The sequence below is a fragment of the Lutjanus erythropterus genome, chromosome 2 (assembly GCF_056507025.1).
Source record: "Lutjanus erythropterus isolate fLutEry1 chromosome 2, fLutEry1.hap2, whole genome shotgun sequence".
Lineage (NCBI taxonomy): Eukaryota > Metazoa > Chordata > Actinopteri > Lutjaniformes > Lutjanidae > Lutjanus > Lutjanus erythropterus.
The window spans coordinates 11,647,547-11,663,152 of NC_139318.1; the positions used below are offsets into that span (position 1 = coordinate 11,647,547).

At 38.6% G+C, this 15,606-nt stretch overlaps 1 protein-coding gene across 1 annotated transcript in view; it reads right to left on the minus strand.

Moving 5' to 3' along the window:
• The window catches only part of LOC146331188 (caM kinase-like vesicle-associated protein), a 63,443-nt gene extending 49,035 nt beyond the window's left edge, over window positions 1-14,408 (minus strand). Inside the window, exon 1 of the mRNA XM_084728012.1 lies at window positions 14,200-14,408. The gene's annotated coding sequence lies outside the window, so the exon portion shown is untranslated. The remainder of the gene's footprint in view (window positions 1-14,199) is intronic.
• Between the last annotated feature and the right edge of the window lie 1,198 nt (window positions 14,409-15,606).

A 15,606-nucleotide genomic window follows, 5' to 3' on the forward strand; every position in this document is an offset into this window, starting at 1 on the left:
TGGCCAATATCTCCAAAACTCTGCAGCTCACATCAAAAAAATCTAGATGGATAAATAGCACCATAGGACAGGGGGAAAATTAGTATCTTTTATGTTGGGATGAACTGTTCCTTTAAAATTCGATATTTCATACATTTTTTTGAAAAGTGTGAAAATCTGGGATGATATGAAAGGTGTAACTCATAATGATGAATCTACAGAGAATTATCAGCTGAATCTACAGCTCCTCTCCGCTTTAAGGAGCTTTATGGTGAGCTTGAGCTCATAATTTGGCTCACTCTCACTGCTCTCATAGCCTCGTTTTCAGCTGCAGTAGGCAGCTGTTTTCAGGGAAGAAGCTCTAAAAACCCACTCCACACTACTTGCTCAGCACCAAATAGCAGAAAGACACACTTAGCAACAAGCCGGTGAACATAGTGGAGCATTTAGCAGCTAAAGAGCCACATATGGGTTTTTTTCTATTTTCACTTTTGCCCAGGCCGAGTCAAACCACACTGCAAAGATTTACGGCGGCAAACCTGACGAAGGTTGGGTACCGAACTCTGGACTTTTTAACCTGAAATGACAGGTGGTTTGTTACACAGAACCATCTGGGAAGTCGTCTTATTTGTTCTTTGACGTATCTTCTTTATTTTACTGTTTCATGTTCTGGATAGCAGTCATGTTAAACAACTGTTGACAAAAATATTTCCTGATTTTGCCACTTAATAGTAAAAGCAGTAGCTCAGTCCATAAGGACCTGGCTTAGGGACCGGTTCAAGTTCAGCTCAGACCAAACAGTATGGACTGTGGACAGGCAGCTGGAGAGGTGCCCTTGAGCAAGGCACCAAACCCACAACGTCTCAGGGTGCCCGATCCTGGGCAGCATCTGTCACTCTACCGCCACTCCCACAAATTGTATGTGTGTATACAAGTCTGTGTGTGTGTGAAATAATTAAAAATGGAGTCAAAAAAATAGATTTTTTTTCCAAATATCCATGCTGTGCTGGGCTGACAAGCCAAGTCAAACCAAGTCAAGCGAGCAGATTTGTATTTGCTATATTTACCTCCTGAGCTGGTAGAGACAAAAACAGAGCTAAAAGAGAGTCAGTGCTGGACTTTTATTCATCAGGTGGCCAGTGACTGATTATGTTGTTGCTCCTTATCTGCTAGATGTGTTAACATGTAACTCCTTGCTATAGAGTTTGCTATATAGACTTAAAAGGTGCTGATATGTCAAGACTGTGTACCCTAAAGTGGCCAAAAACTCACTTATTGCAGGTTTAATGCTCTGTTTTACTGTGGCAATAAAGACACTGGCAGATGCCCATAAACGCTCTTCATTATGCACTTTGAACAGTAATTAAACCGTTAAATCATTTGTTTTCATTTGCAAATCACTCATTTGTAATATATAACGTACTGTAGGTGATCGAGCCTGCCGGGAATATGTGATTAATTGTGTTGTCTAGAAAAAAAATTGCTCCTTTTCGCTCCCTCCGGTGACTCAGACCTCCTTTAACATTTCCAATTTAATTGCATACTGTCTGTGCAGAAGTTGCCTGCTCTATTACCCTGCAACCCGTCCTCCTCCTCTTCTTCCTGTTTTGCCAGAAGCCAAAACTGCACTGTTGCACCTTTCAAAATTGAAAACTGACAAGGCCGAGCGTGTCATCGTGCTTAAAAATCCAGCTTTCAAAACCAAAAAGACACACATCATAAAACCCGTTCAACCTTGCTCCTCTATCAAGATGTCTAAAAACAGTGCAGTGGTGTATTACTGCAGGCCAGCTGCACAGTGTCATTAAGTCCCCAATCCAGGGTCAACTCAAAATACATCCCAACCCACATCACCACGGTGACAAACTGCCAGAGCACGATGGAGCAGCATCGATTGTAGTCATGCAACTGCCGGTTGTCTTCAGGCTCTGTCATGCAACTTTAATGAAAATAGATTTCCCCTGTCCTTCACCTGTGCAACATGCAGCTGAGACCAGTACAACATGTAGAGGACACAATATTAGAAGGCAGGCAGGCAATAATAATAAATAAATTAAATTGACTTCAGTTGAATATTAACTGCGACCAAGAATTTAATAACAGGACTGACACATGAAACATGATAAACAGAACATGGCTTTAATCCTTTTTTTTTTTGGCTCAGAAAATAATCTAATTCTTGGCTTGTGGGTGTTATTTTCATTGATTTTGGTTACACTATAAAAAAAAAAACAAGCATTTCAGTAGTAATTTGGGTAATGTAATTTTTTGAATGAATATAACAACTTGAAATTTTACATTTTCTGTACCTTTAACCTTTTATGTCAGCTATAAGATGATCGACCTGAATTGGTTAAATTTTTTTGTTTTAAGGGACAGTTAAACTCAAAATCAAGAATACATATTTTACCTCTTACCTGTAGTGTTAGATGTTTGTCTTCTCGCCAATGTAAAAAAAATATAGACAAAATAGCACTCAGTTTGTGCTCAAAGTGCAATAGTAACATCTCTGTCCACAAATCATGACCAGGTTGCTCAACATAATCCACACACCCTGTTGTGAGCTGTTTCATGTAGGAACTACTTTCTTTTTGCAGTAGAACCTAACAGAAGTAATTTCTTTCTATATGATTTTGTGCTTGGAGCACCACAAGCGAGGGAAGACATCTCTACAGCCGGTGTCTCCACAGTTTTGTAGCTCACACAAAGACAGTTTAGATGGATAAACAGCACTACAGGCAGGAGTGAACTGTCCCTTTAACAAACTGAAATTACACTATACTGTAACTATAAAAAAATACTCTTGCTGAAACCACACTGTTGGTTAGTTAAGGAGCATTATTTTACTTTTGGGTAAAACAAATAATTGATTTTGAAAAATGGAAACCTTTAAGCTGACCTGCCTTAAATTTAGGTTGCATTAATGTCAAATGTACAGCTTGTGGCCAGAACTGGCCCACCAAAGGGTCCACTCTTGCCCACTGGGTGACTTGTGTAAAAATGTGAACAAAACATCCAGAGCACTCACTAAGTCCAGACCAAAACTTAAAGATATTGAATATTTCAGCAGCTTAGTACAAAGACTTCTATATTGAAACAATATTGATGAAACCCTACCGCTACAGCAATGCCAAAACTTTTGATTTGTAAATGGTTTGTAAGGCAGGGGATAACTTCTTCATCATTAGTTTCCTCTTTATGAGGTGTTGTGTGATGATGCCAGTGCAGGAGTGTGTATTTATGGAAAATTATTTCTCTCATTTCTCTCGCTGTTGAAGTTCATTGTTCAGTTCATAAAGAAGTAAAATACAATAGTGATGCAAAATACATAAAGCTTTTGTGCATTTAGAGCCACTGTGATGTCATGAATGTGGAAAAACCGAGACATTGTTTAAATTGCACTTATTTTTCTTAAGACATCTCAGACCGATCATCATCTGTTTTGTAAATGGATGGTTGTGAACATGCACTGAAGGTACTTGCACTTATTTACACTAAAACGGGATGTTGTTAATTACAGGTTATAATGCATTGACTGGTTTGAACTTGGCACCCCTTTATTAATGCAGACTGTTAATTTAAAAGTAATCAGATTATTAAGGACATTTAACTTAAAGTAATTGTGTTCATATAACTTGTTAACTTGATTTCATGTGTGTGATACCACTTGAAATAACTCTTTAAAGTGAGTCCAATGATTCTCTTTTTTCAGTGTAGTAACAGAAGATGTCACGGAAAATTTCAATACATTTCATCAGTTTTTGTTGCATAGTGCAGAACCGCGCTGCAGACGTGAGTTGCTGCATAAAATGTCACCTGAGAAATTACCTCTCACACTCAAAATACCGCAGAAAATGCCATGTATTTCTTCGGGACGCAGTCAGCAAACACCACAAGTCAATAATGATACCTTCTATCCGTCACAGCCTTTATCACCCTGTTATCTCCACCACTGTTGTGAATGAGAAAATGACAGAGCAGGCAGCTGGGGTGACAATCTAAGTGGCGATGACAGCAATGCTCCACATAGGAGGCCCATTACTTCTAATGCACGGCGGAGAGGAGAGGATGTGCCAGATCAAGACCGCGGCGACGTCACCAGCATGCCTTTGCATAAGCGACTCTCTCGCGGATGAGAATGTCTACAGTGGCAGCATGAATCAATGTAGAGGTGAAATATTAATCCACTTCCATTTAAAATTCCCCTTCAAATTTTCTATTTGTGGGTGCGAGGCAGGGTGGCTCTTTGAAGCTGCATGGCGCCACAAGTAACCCTTTCACAAAAGATGAGGTTTGAGGGCAGAAAACACTCCTTCTGTTTGAGTTTTTTACTGGACGATATGATTATATCAGTCCTGCTAGTTTTTTTTTTTTTTAAATTGACACTAATTATTTCCTCTTCATAAACAGCACAGGCAATACGACATGTCATTAAAACATAACTGCTGTTATATGCTCCCTCTGATAAAAACCCAGAACGGCTGATGACAGAGTTAATGTCAGCGACTTGTTCCTCGAGGCCTGCGACAAGAAGGAAGCAGCCAGAGCAGAATAGCACAGATGAGACGGATAAATCCACAGCTGATCGTCCTATAGAGGAACACCGATGTCCCTTTTTCATAACACTGCCTCCCTCTCCAACACTGAACGGAAAAAAAAAAACTTCTTCTGCCACTATGTTCTGCCAGACAAGCTGCAGCAGACTGAAGACTGAAACAAGCAAAATCTTTAAAAAGGACCACATTTCTAAAACTCAAAGATGAAAATTTATCTAAACAAGAACGGTAAATTATCTCGACTAAAGATTATATGATTGGCATAGATTCATTTTGTATTTGTGTAAATGTATTTGAGTGTGTTTTTCACTGTTGAGTTAACATTAACTTTACCTGTGTGATGTGATGATTTATGTGGTTAAATTCAAAGTAAGATTTTTTTCTCCTAGTCTTTTTTTTTTTTTTTTTAAAAAAAAAAAAGGTCAATAAAATGCTAAATTATCAATAATTAGCTATACCAGCTGAGGTTACATCACCCAGCCCTGGGCCAGAACAGAAGTGAACAAAGCTTGGTCCTGTTTTAAATCCCTGGAAACTTGGTAATTTAATCTTATATTTTGTTCTATAGAATTAATTATTCATAACTAAATATAAAACAATCAAGGTAAAGGTTTTATTTATTAGAAGTTAAACACTCACAAACTCAGCAAACCTGTTCCATAAGGTCTATGTCAGTGTGGTTTTGTCATCTATAGACTGATTTAAAATATCTGGATTTTATCACGCATTTCATTCAGAAAATCACATTACACAGCAAAAAGTATTCAGAAGTATTACTTCTTTTTGTTTTGACTTTTGCAAAAAATAAATAAATAATTTTTTTTTAAAAATCGCAGAGACCTGGAATGCCTCCAAATCTGTTTGCACAGTTGACTACATGAAAGGTCTTTTTTAGTTGTGTGTGTGTGTTTTCTGTCTGCATGAATGCCCAATGGCAGATGCTGACTGTTGTCTGTGTCAGGGACTGAGACTGACTGGTGACTTCTGTGATTCAGTGACATCACATTAGCGATGGATGGGAGTTACGGCTCTTTGAAGGGAGCCAGATCTTCTTCTCCTCCAGGAAATTATATACATCTAATTTGCAACAGCAAAAAAAGTGTTGAGGTAGTTCCAACCAAAATGTGTTTTCCCTTAACATCATGAGGAAATGTTGTTAATGAACATACCTGGCAAGTCACAAACATGTTGATACTGAATGAATCAGTAAAATGTTCACTGATGCATTTAATTTGTTTTCCACCAAAATAGGCATTCTTGCAATAAAACTATGCAGTCCGTGTGACTACAGCATTATTCAAAAGTCAGCAAACACTTGAGATATTAGATGCATTCATTAATATTTAAAATAATATTAAAACCACAATCTTTCCCTAACCTTAACCAAAGTGGTTTTGTTGTATTTTTTCTTGTGGACTGTGTTGTTAAAGTCAAACCCACCTCAACCACCACCTCGCAAATCAAACACATCATAAAACACAATATACTGTTTCAAAGACAAATTGTCTGGAATATAATCTGGGCAGGAATTATGTTTGTCACTATAACATAATTGCAAAAACAATTTACAGGGTTGTGAAATAATTGCTAGGATAATGACGGGGTTAAGATTTGGATCAGATTCAGACTTTCAGACTTTTACAGACATTCCATCATTATAATTTAATTTCACATACATGGATTAGGTTTAAGTATTTGTTAAATTATTAGACAAATTACCTGTATTGCCAGACCTAATGTCAATGATCTGTATCGTGAAAATTACACAAGATGATGCCATACTCCTCTGCTTTGTCAGTGAATTTAAGTTATTTCTTAGAATGTATTAGGACTAATCATGTTATTCTGACAGATGTTGTGATAGTGATATGATTCACAATTAGTGGGAATGAACATTTCATAATTTTCATTTTCACTTAAAGCAAAAGTATTAACATCATGATGTTGGGGTCTGAATCAAGCAAACATGTTTTCTCACATCTGGAGAACAAGATTCGTGGTCCAGAGCACCTCTGCACCACTACAGTACTTTATTATTAAGCAGTTTTTTTCACATATTTTTCCTTTATCAAAAAATTGCAGCTTCTCTTATTTGGATATTGCATTTAGTATTTTAATTACATTTCAATTAATCATGCAGCCCTGATGTACAAGTGACTATTTTGAAATATATAGTTATAGTGGGGTGTGACATCACATGTATTTCTGTCTGAGTCTAGTTCCCATCTCCTTCTGACCATCCACCAATGACAAAAATATAATTAAAAATAAACTTTGAGAATTTACTTCAGATCCTGGCTGACTGAGAGAAGTAAACATGTTGTTAATAACCTTTATGATAAACTGCTGTGAGGTGAGTTAACAGAAAGAAGATGATCTGGATGGCAGCTCCTGTTGAAGCAGACATTAACTGACACATTGATGATTAATAAGTAACCGTCAGAGAACAATGTGCACAGATGAGCTCTTACAACAAAGATGTTGACAATCAAGCAGTAATGTATGCGTACACACTACACAGTATGTTTAGTGTGTTCATTTTTAATGCATCCATCATCTGTGCCACAAATGCGAGCATCCTCTCTTTCATGTGGAGATTAGTAGCTTAATGTCAGATGCTGCATGGCACGGCTGCTTAACCGCTGCTACAGGTATCACTGCAGGATTTATTCACTGTAGTATCCCCCTCATTTTACTCGCACTCGCTTCTCACAGCAGGATATTGATCCACTGTAAACGGAGAGCGCGCACACGCGGCTACAAAAAATAACCAGCGTGTTGCTGCGGAGAGTCTCTGACTCCATGCAGTCACTTATGTTTGCTTGGCAGCTCGAGTCATGTGAGGACAGCGTTTGATGGCCTGGGCTCGATGGATGGACAGCAGTTAAGGTGGAGCCCATTAACTAAAATAATCTATGATCAATCAGAGATAATGGTGGCGGCATTTAACACATGTAGAACTGAATGTCCGCATGATTGATTAGGTTAGTTTACAGGATGAGGACTGCTCTGCAAAAAAGCAATATTTTAAGTTCAGATTATTTGAAGTGGGGTTGTATGAGATGCTTATCGACAGTCTGTGTATTAACTACAGTGGATGCCAGCTGGCACACCCACAGTTTACAGAAGCAGAGAGGAGTTGTAGCATGAAAGCTAAAGAATGAACTGCTGTGGGCAGGGTCAGCAACAAAAGGTATTTTAACCACTTAAAAAAGGTCCACTGAAAAAATTAACAACCCTTTAAGTTCACTCTATATTTATTTATACTCTCTATATGTTTTACTGATTTAATTAGCTGTCAGAGCCAAATATCACTTTCTCCAAACCAACCTAACTCCATAAGTGAAATCAGTAATTTTACCTGGCAGGACACAGGAGTTGCTGGTTTACCACTCTGTCTTGCTCCGATATGTTTTAGTGGGTTTGTGTGACTTCGGTGTTTCAAAATGAGGATGGATTTTCCAAAGTCCCACAATAACACATACAAACTGAAAGATCGAGGCAGCAGTAGACCAGCGCCTCCTGTGTTATGCAAGGTAAAATCACTGATTTCACCTATGGAGTTTGGTTGATATAAAGAGATATTTTTGGCTTATATAATGGTGGTTTCCTGTCAGAAAAGGCTGTCTTATGGCAAAGTAAGGTGGTGAGAATATTCTCAATATAGCGAACACTTAAACCAATATTAGGTGGACCATTTTTTAGGTAGCTAAAATTTTGTTGCTGACCATTTCTGCAGCAGATCATTGCACAGCTTCCATACTGGTACTTCTCTCTGTCTCTCCAAATTGGGGGCGTCCCCACCAGCATCTAACTATTGATAAGTACCTCATACAACCCCACTAAATATAATCTAAACTATCCCTTTAAGCATCATATTCATATTTGCATGACATCACCCTTATGAAACAGAATACATCTGCAGGCTGTTTGGAAATGTTTTCTAATGAGCGAGCACGCATCACGTTATTCAATTTCCTCTGCTGCAATGTAGCAATTTATACATCTGGCTCTGTTTGAGTTTTGAAAAGATATAAAAAAAAAAAATACATAGTTTATATGGCAAAAATCTGTATTTATGAGCTCTACCTCACATGTGGGTTATGTAAAGTCAATACAACAGTCAGCCTCTGCAGTGGCTGAGTATCCACACGCTTTTGATTCCACTCTTCAAAGCGAGAGACTACGCTCGCAGTCCACACACTACAGTCCTCATAAAAAGAGCCAGTCCTATCTTATTACTTTAGATCTAACCCTTCCACACTTGAGGGATGTTGTCTTTGCCTTAAGTCATTAAACTCCCTTCTCTTGTATAATACGGGTCCCTCACTCATACTCAGAGGTCTGCTATTCTTATTTTCTCACAACACCAGCGACAATATAATGAAATACCACATTGGGGTAATATCTGGCACTATACAATATTGTCAGCAGCACAGTCGCCTTCTCCCAGTAACAGTTTCCGTGCTTTAGTGTCACAATGTATACTTGACTCTCCACAGAGAAAATGACCCTAATCCTCTCAGGCTGACACTTAAAAGTTGTTCAAACAAATAACAGAGGTGGGGACTGAAACACTGGGCTAATATGGTACTATACAGTCAATCCCCACCAACTGAATCACAACATAGATTGCGGCTCCGCTTTTAACTGCCAAACGCCTGACCTGTTAATTGAAATATACCCCTTTACCATACACATGTTCTGGCCTAGTTTGACTTGGTTTGACTCAGTACATCAGCTGAGCAAGGCGGGGATTTGGAAGGGATACCCACTTGAAGGTGTGTATTTTGGGGCTTTGTTTTGCCTTTATTATAACAGGACAGCTGAGGATAGATAGGAAAGGGTGAAAAGATAAAGAGGGGATGTCAGGCAGCAAAGGGTTGCTGGAATCGAACTGGCGGCGGCCGCTGAGAGCTGATAGCCTCTGTGCATGGGCTATATGTACATGTGGTGTATGTTCTAGCTACTAGCGCACCTTGAAGGTGTGTCTTTTAACTGAGGACAAGTTTAGAGTCGAACGGCTGTAGAACCACACACACATCATTTCCTATAAATTTTTCACAATAAAAGTTCTGTGATTTTTGTTATTCAAAAGCTTTTATTACGAACCAGCGAAATCAGGAAATGTTTTTTTGTCAGCAATAGCTTAACATGATTCCTCCACAGTAGTGAAATACACACACACATACCTGAATATAAACACAGAAATACAGGAGAGAAACTAAACTTCAAACCACAGAGATTCAGTCAGAAGCTACAAAAATACTGAGAGCTGAACAGACAGAGACTTACAAAAGCCTCTTTCTTCCCTTTTTGGCTCTCTCCAGACACAGTCTATTCTGGCCATGACTCGGTACAGTTCAGCACATTAAAAGTGGTAATAGAAACACAAATTAGCACGGTACAGTTTGGTGTGACAATGGAAAATAGTTGCCCACTGGTGTGCCTAGTTAACATTACAGCAGCCCTCTCTCTACCTATCTCTGGCAGCAGGTAACGTTAGCCCTCTGTTAGCTAGTAGCTAAAAACATGGTTAGAATTAGGGCTGCCCCCGACAAAAGATTTTCCTTGTTGACCAATAGTCATCAGTTCAAACCAAGACCAGTTGACACTCATTTATGATAATAATATGATTATCCAAATACATATGTTTGAGGCACAAAGCAAGCTGCCTGTTAAATGCTAATGGAAAAAGGGTAATTATCCTGAATGTGTCAGAAAAGACAAAGTTATTTCAGCATAGTATAACCTCACACAAGGAATAAAATCAAATACTTGACAATGGGTTCTTACAAATTGAGTCTTTAAGTTATAAACTTTCTGGACCACTTCACGCCTCCTGTCCACGCCTGAACCTAACATTTTTCATCACCCCTCAGTCTGAGTTCGGTCGGAGCCTCTGTAACATTAAATAAACTCAGGTGCTGTATTCCCCATGAAGCGGCCTCAAATCATCACAGAGGCTGTGTCCTGTCAGACCGCTAACTGAGCTAACTTGCTAATGGCAGATGCAGCACATTTAGCTGCAGAGTGCGAAAAAAAATAGGTCCATGGTCCACTCCAAGGCATAACGGCAAGATGCAGCTCCGAATTTGAGGTGTTTTCTTTTTCTGCGACCAATGAATTAATGAAAACACTGTCAACTAAGACTCTTAGCACCAGCTAATGGTTTAGTCAACTAATGGGGGGCAGCTCTTCTTAAAATGCTAAGCTAAGGGTTCCAACACCAGGCAAGCAGGAAATGCAAAAAATGTTTAAAAACCTTTGCCTGTTAAGTATACACTTGAAAGCAGCGTCATTTTAGCACAGGTATCAGAAAAATACAAAGAATACCCAACCCTAACAAATACCATGATGGATAAACACGGAAACATCTGTTAACACATCCACAGCCTTCACTTGTTAGAACAGAATGTTTTCAATTAATGAAAAGCAAAGGATCTCAGATATTGGATCCCCCCCCCCCCCCCCCCCCACAAAATGATGTCTTCACTACAGTACTTCAATATCGCTGTTCAGTGTGTTTTGATCTTGTACAAGTACTCAGCATTCACAGTACACTGCCTGAGTATGTAAGAGCAGACATGGTGGAATGAGTTTGTCGTGTGGCTCCTCCTGCACAGAAGCATTAGTGACTGAGGACTCTCAAAGGTCCCATAAAAATTTTAATGAGCACAAATAAAGCCACATGCAGGAGGACAAAAATATATGTGTAATATCTCAGAGACAAAGACTACTTACAGTATGTGTTAGTCTGTATACAGAGAACCACAGGACTAGTAAATGCAAGAAAGTAACCTAATAAAAAATAGGGCTGCAACTAATGATTGTTTTCATTATCGATACAGGCATGATATGCAACATTTTCCTTAAAAAACAAACAAAAAAAATTATAGACAAAATGTAGAGAAACATCCCTTTTAATCATCACTTATGACCCGCTAGAAATGTGTGGTGGTGGCTGTATTTGCAAAGAACCTGCCCTCTGAACAGATTGGGCAGTTCCTCGTGATTCTACTTTTAATATTCCAATTATTTTCCTAATTATTGTCAAAATGTCAAAAAAATGATCATCATAATTTCAATCCAGAGCCGAGAGTGATGTCTTCAGATTGCTTCTTTTCCTTTTTTTGACCAACAGTCCAAAGACTCTTCATTTACTATCATACATGACAAAGAAAAGCAGCAAATCTTCAAATTTAAGAAGCCGGAATCACCAAATATTTGACATGTTCGCTTGAAAAATGATTAATTAATTATTATCTTTAAATTGGGTACTTACTTTTGTACTAACTCCAACTAATAGATGAAGCTACAACAAAAACTGCAAGTACCACAATTAGTCAATTAATTGATTAGTTGTCAACTACTAAATTAATCATCAACTACATATTTCAGCCAAACAAATGTGAATATTTTCTGGTTTCTTTACTGATCTATAACAGTAAACTCATTATGTCACCAAATCCTCACATTTAAGAAGTTTGAATCAGCAAATGTTTGACATTTTTGCTTGAAAAATGACTGAAAGTTGGCAAATTTTTCTAACTTTTCTTTCCACCGGTTAATTGACTGATAGTTGCAGCTCTAAAAGCATTAGGAAAAATATCTCTGATTTCAGCTTCTTAAATGTGAACATTTTCTGTTTTCTTTAGTCCTATGTTACTATCATTTTATTGATTAGTTGCTTAGTATATATATATATATATATATATATATATATATATATATATATATATATATACATACATACATATAAAATGATTGACAAATTAATCAATAATGAAAATAAGTCGCAGCCCTAATAAAGATCTTGTGTACTGGAAGGAATTTGGTGCAGTCCTTTTAGAGAAAGCATAAATCTGAATGAGCAGACTTCCAGAAATTGATCCCACAGCTATTTATACAGCAGCACCCACTCCGCTGTCCTCCACTTCATTTACGACATCCCTGTTACCCTCATTATTTCACCAGGACTGTCACATTTTTAGTCGCATTTTCAAAGCAATCCTCACATTTCCACATTTTCTCTCTCGTGCCAGCAGCTCACACAGAATCAAGAGCTGCACTGCAAAGTTGGAGCAGCTCTCCCCTGAGATCTAATTGTGTACAAATTGCGTGGCTATGTGGTAATCCACTGCGCTCTCCTGTAGCTGCTGCTGTCACGGGGCCACCTGGGGTCCACCGCAGGTCTGGACCTCCTCTGGGAGTGAACAAATCATTACGTACGGCTCAGTGGTGACCCACTGCCTCATCTTAGAAGGCCTTAAAGATGTGACTTATGGATGAATGACATCAACCTATAGCAACCAGGGCTTTTTTTTTTCACTTGTGTTGCTCAGCTGCCAACAGTGTAGACCTTGGGGTCTCTATTTAATAACAATAATGAATGTCAAGAGGCAGGTTGAGACTTTATTATTCTTATTAAATCCTGGAAGTGAATGTCAGAGTGAGCGTCTGCTCTCTAATGTTCTTCTGAGGCAGGAACATGCAAGAGTTCAGAGAGATTAGTGTCAGTGTCTCAGGCGGTTACAGTAAAAAGCCTTATCTGTTCACTGCATGCTGATGGAGTCATTCCCTATGAACCTGAGCCTTTGCAGAATGCAAAACACTGATTATGTCACAAAAAGCTAATTAAATTTAATGTCTACAAAGGTCATCAGTGCATGTGTTTTGAATAACAAAAAAATAATTTTTGCATGTGGTATTTGAGTGTTAACCTCAAAAAATCGCAGTGCTTTTGTCTGATTTGAGGCAGGGTGAGGAGGGTGTTCAATAATTACACTTCTTGCATTCATATTTAGAAGTCTTCTATCATCCATCCACTGCTGAGCAGTGGTAACATGCCCGAGGCTGCCCTGCTTTAAACCATCTTTAACCTCAACCACTCCTCACAAGAGATCAAGAGATGAAAAACCACCACAGACAATGTCAGGGAGCATTACTGACCTTTGACATGCTGGTGTCTGCTTATGGGTTTTCACATTAAAAGTCTTCCCCATGGGGGGGGGGCTCAACATAAGTCACTAAAAATGATCATTTTATGTTTGAATGTTGCTCATTGTTGTGGCATCAGCAGCATCCCCACAGAGTTGCAGCATCAGCACTTATACAGATGTGTGCCTGCCTGTGGAGCCACTTGTGAAGCTGTAAAAACTCCTGGAATATGAGAAGGTCTGATGCCTCTATTCAGTTTTAATTTATACATTAATGCTGCAGCTAAAGTTTGCCAAGTACAGTTTAAAATCAACATCTCATTAGTGTCAATTAGACTCAATTTTTAAGAAATTATTGTTGTTGATATATTAGTTTTGGAACGATTTCGTCGCAGTAGAGTTCGAGTCTTTAATGAAACTATATGTAAAAACAGATTTAATGGTTTAAAAATCAAATTCAATTCTTGTTTGAGGCATTAGATTTCTATTATGGTGTGTTAATTGACGCAAGAGCGCTATTTCTCCAGTCCATTGTTCTTCATCCTGTCAAATATTATGTAACAAACTTAAACGCTAAGGTTTAGTGTAAGAAAAAGACCTATATACATCGATAAAGGAGGAAAAACACTTGAAATCATCGCATTTTGTGCTCCTTCTGCGCATTCTGCTCTGACTTCAGTGATCCCGAAATCTGAACGGCTATTCAGCAAAACATCACAACTTACCTTGACACCAATTTCCGCCTCTAAACGTAGGATCCAGTGACCGTCAAAACTCGAGTTTGTCCTCGGAGAACCCCCCCTACTCCTATTATTACACTAAACGTTACTATGAAGTTTGGAGAAATAAAAGTACTTCTTCTTCTGCATGGGGTTCTTGCGCTCCTGCAGCCTGTAGTTACTGTACCATCTGTTGTGCCTGCGCGCGTCGAGCTCCGCGCCGTGAGGAGGAGAGGAGAGGAGAGGAGGAGAGGAGAGAGCGAGAGCGCACAGCGGATAGGACAGCGCGCACAGGGGGAGAAGGGTCAGAGGCAACCAGAGCGGGTTCAAATCCCACCCTGCTGAACACATACTGTGTGTTAGACTTCACTGAATCAACATGCGAGGAGCAGCCTGTGCCTCCATCTGATAAACCAGCATATGGTGAAGGATGCACCCGCGCTCACTTTCACTTAACCCACCATTTTAACCTGTGCAGTAAAATATACAGTGGCTTTACCGCCTTTGAGACACACATGACATATTTAAATTCATGCTACAGTATGTCACAGTAAATAAAATGCTGGAATCGTGCCTAAAAGAAGAATTACTGCATGTTTAAAGAGTATCCTGAATACAGGTATTTCAAATACGTATTTAAAGGAGAAATATGTAATATTTTTACTGCAATTTACTGCAAACAATGCGGTCCTAGTGTTCCCCTCTGAAATGTGTATTTCCATAACTGTTTTTATTTACCAAATTCAGGTTAATTAGAGTTCAAATTAGATTTTTATATTTGCCGGATTAGACAGTGTCTGTTTATGAGTGATAAGAATTACATTAATAACATTAATAATCTTTTATAAGGAGTAGATGTTTAAAACGGTTAAATTGAGGAAAATGTTAAAGGAGTTTGGCAGGCAATGAGAGGCGGCCGCTGAACTCAAACTCCCCAGTGTGTCTTTTCAGAGCAGTGGGCTTTTCTTTTCAGGATCACAGGTTTGGTTTTACATTGACAGACGACTGACAGTTACAGTCAGCTAATCAGGTTACAGTGTAGGAGCTGTCGTCACTTGTTATTGTCATGTTACACTGTTGCATGCGTCTTGCACTCCTGCAGCCAGCCCAAGCTTCTCCAAGCCTGGGGAGGAGAGAGCAGGAGAGATTTAATTTCAAACATAGATCACATATTAAAAAAGGATTTCAACCTATGGCTCAAACTCGCTTTTTGAACGTTTTTGCACACACAATTGCTACACCTTATTCCTTTAAAATACAAAATATAAATGTAAATGTATTCCATTACAGTTACAATTTAAATATTTGTAATAGTCTTCAAAAACAGATTATTTGAAGGGATTTGTTTATTTGTTTTTGTTTTATTTGCTCTATAATCCATATGAGGCATGCACTTTACATAAACAGGTGTTT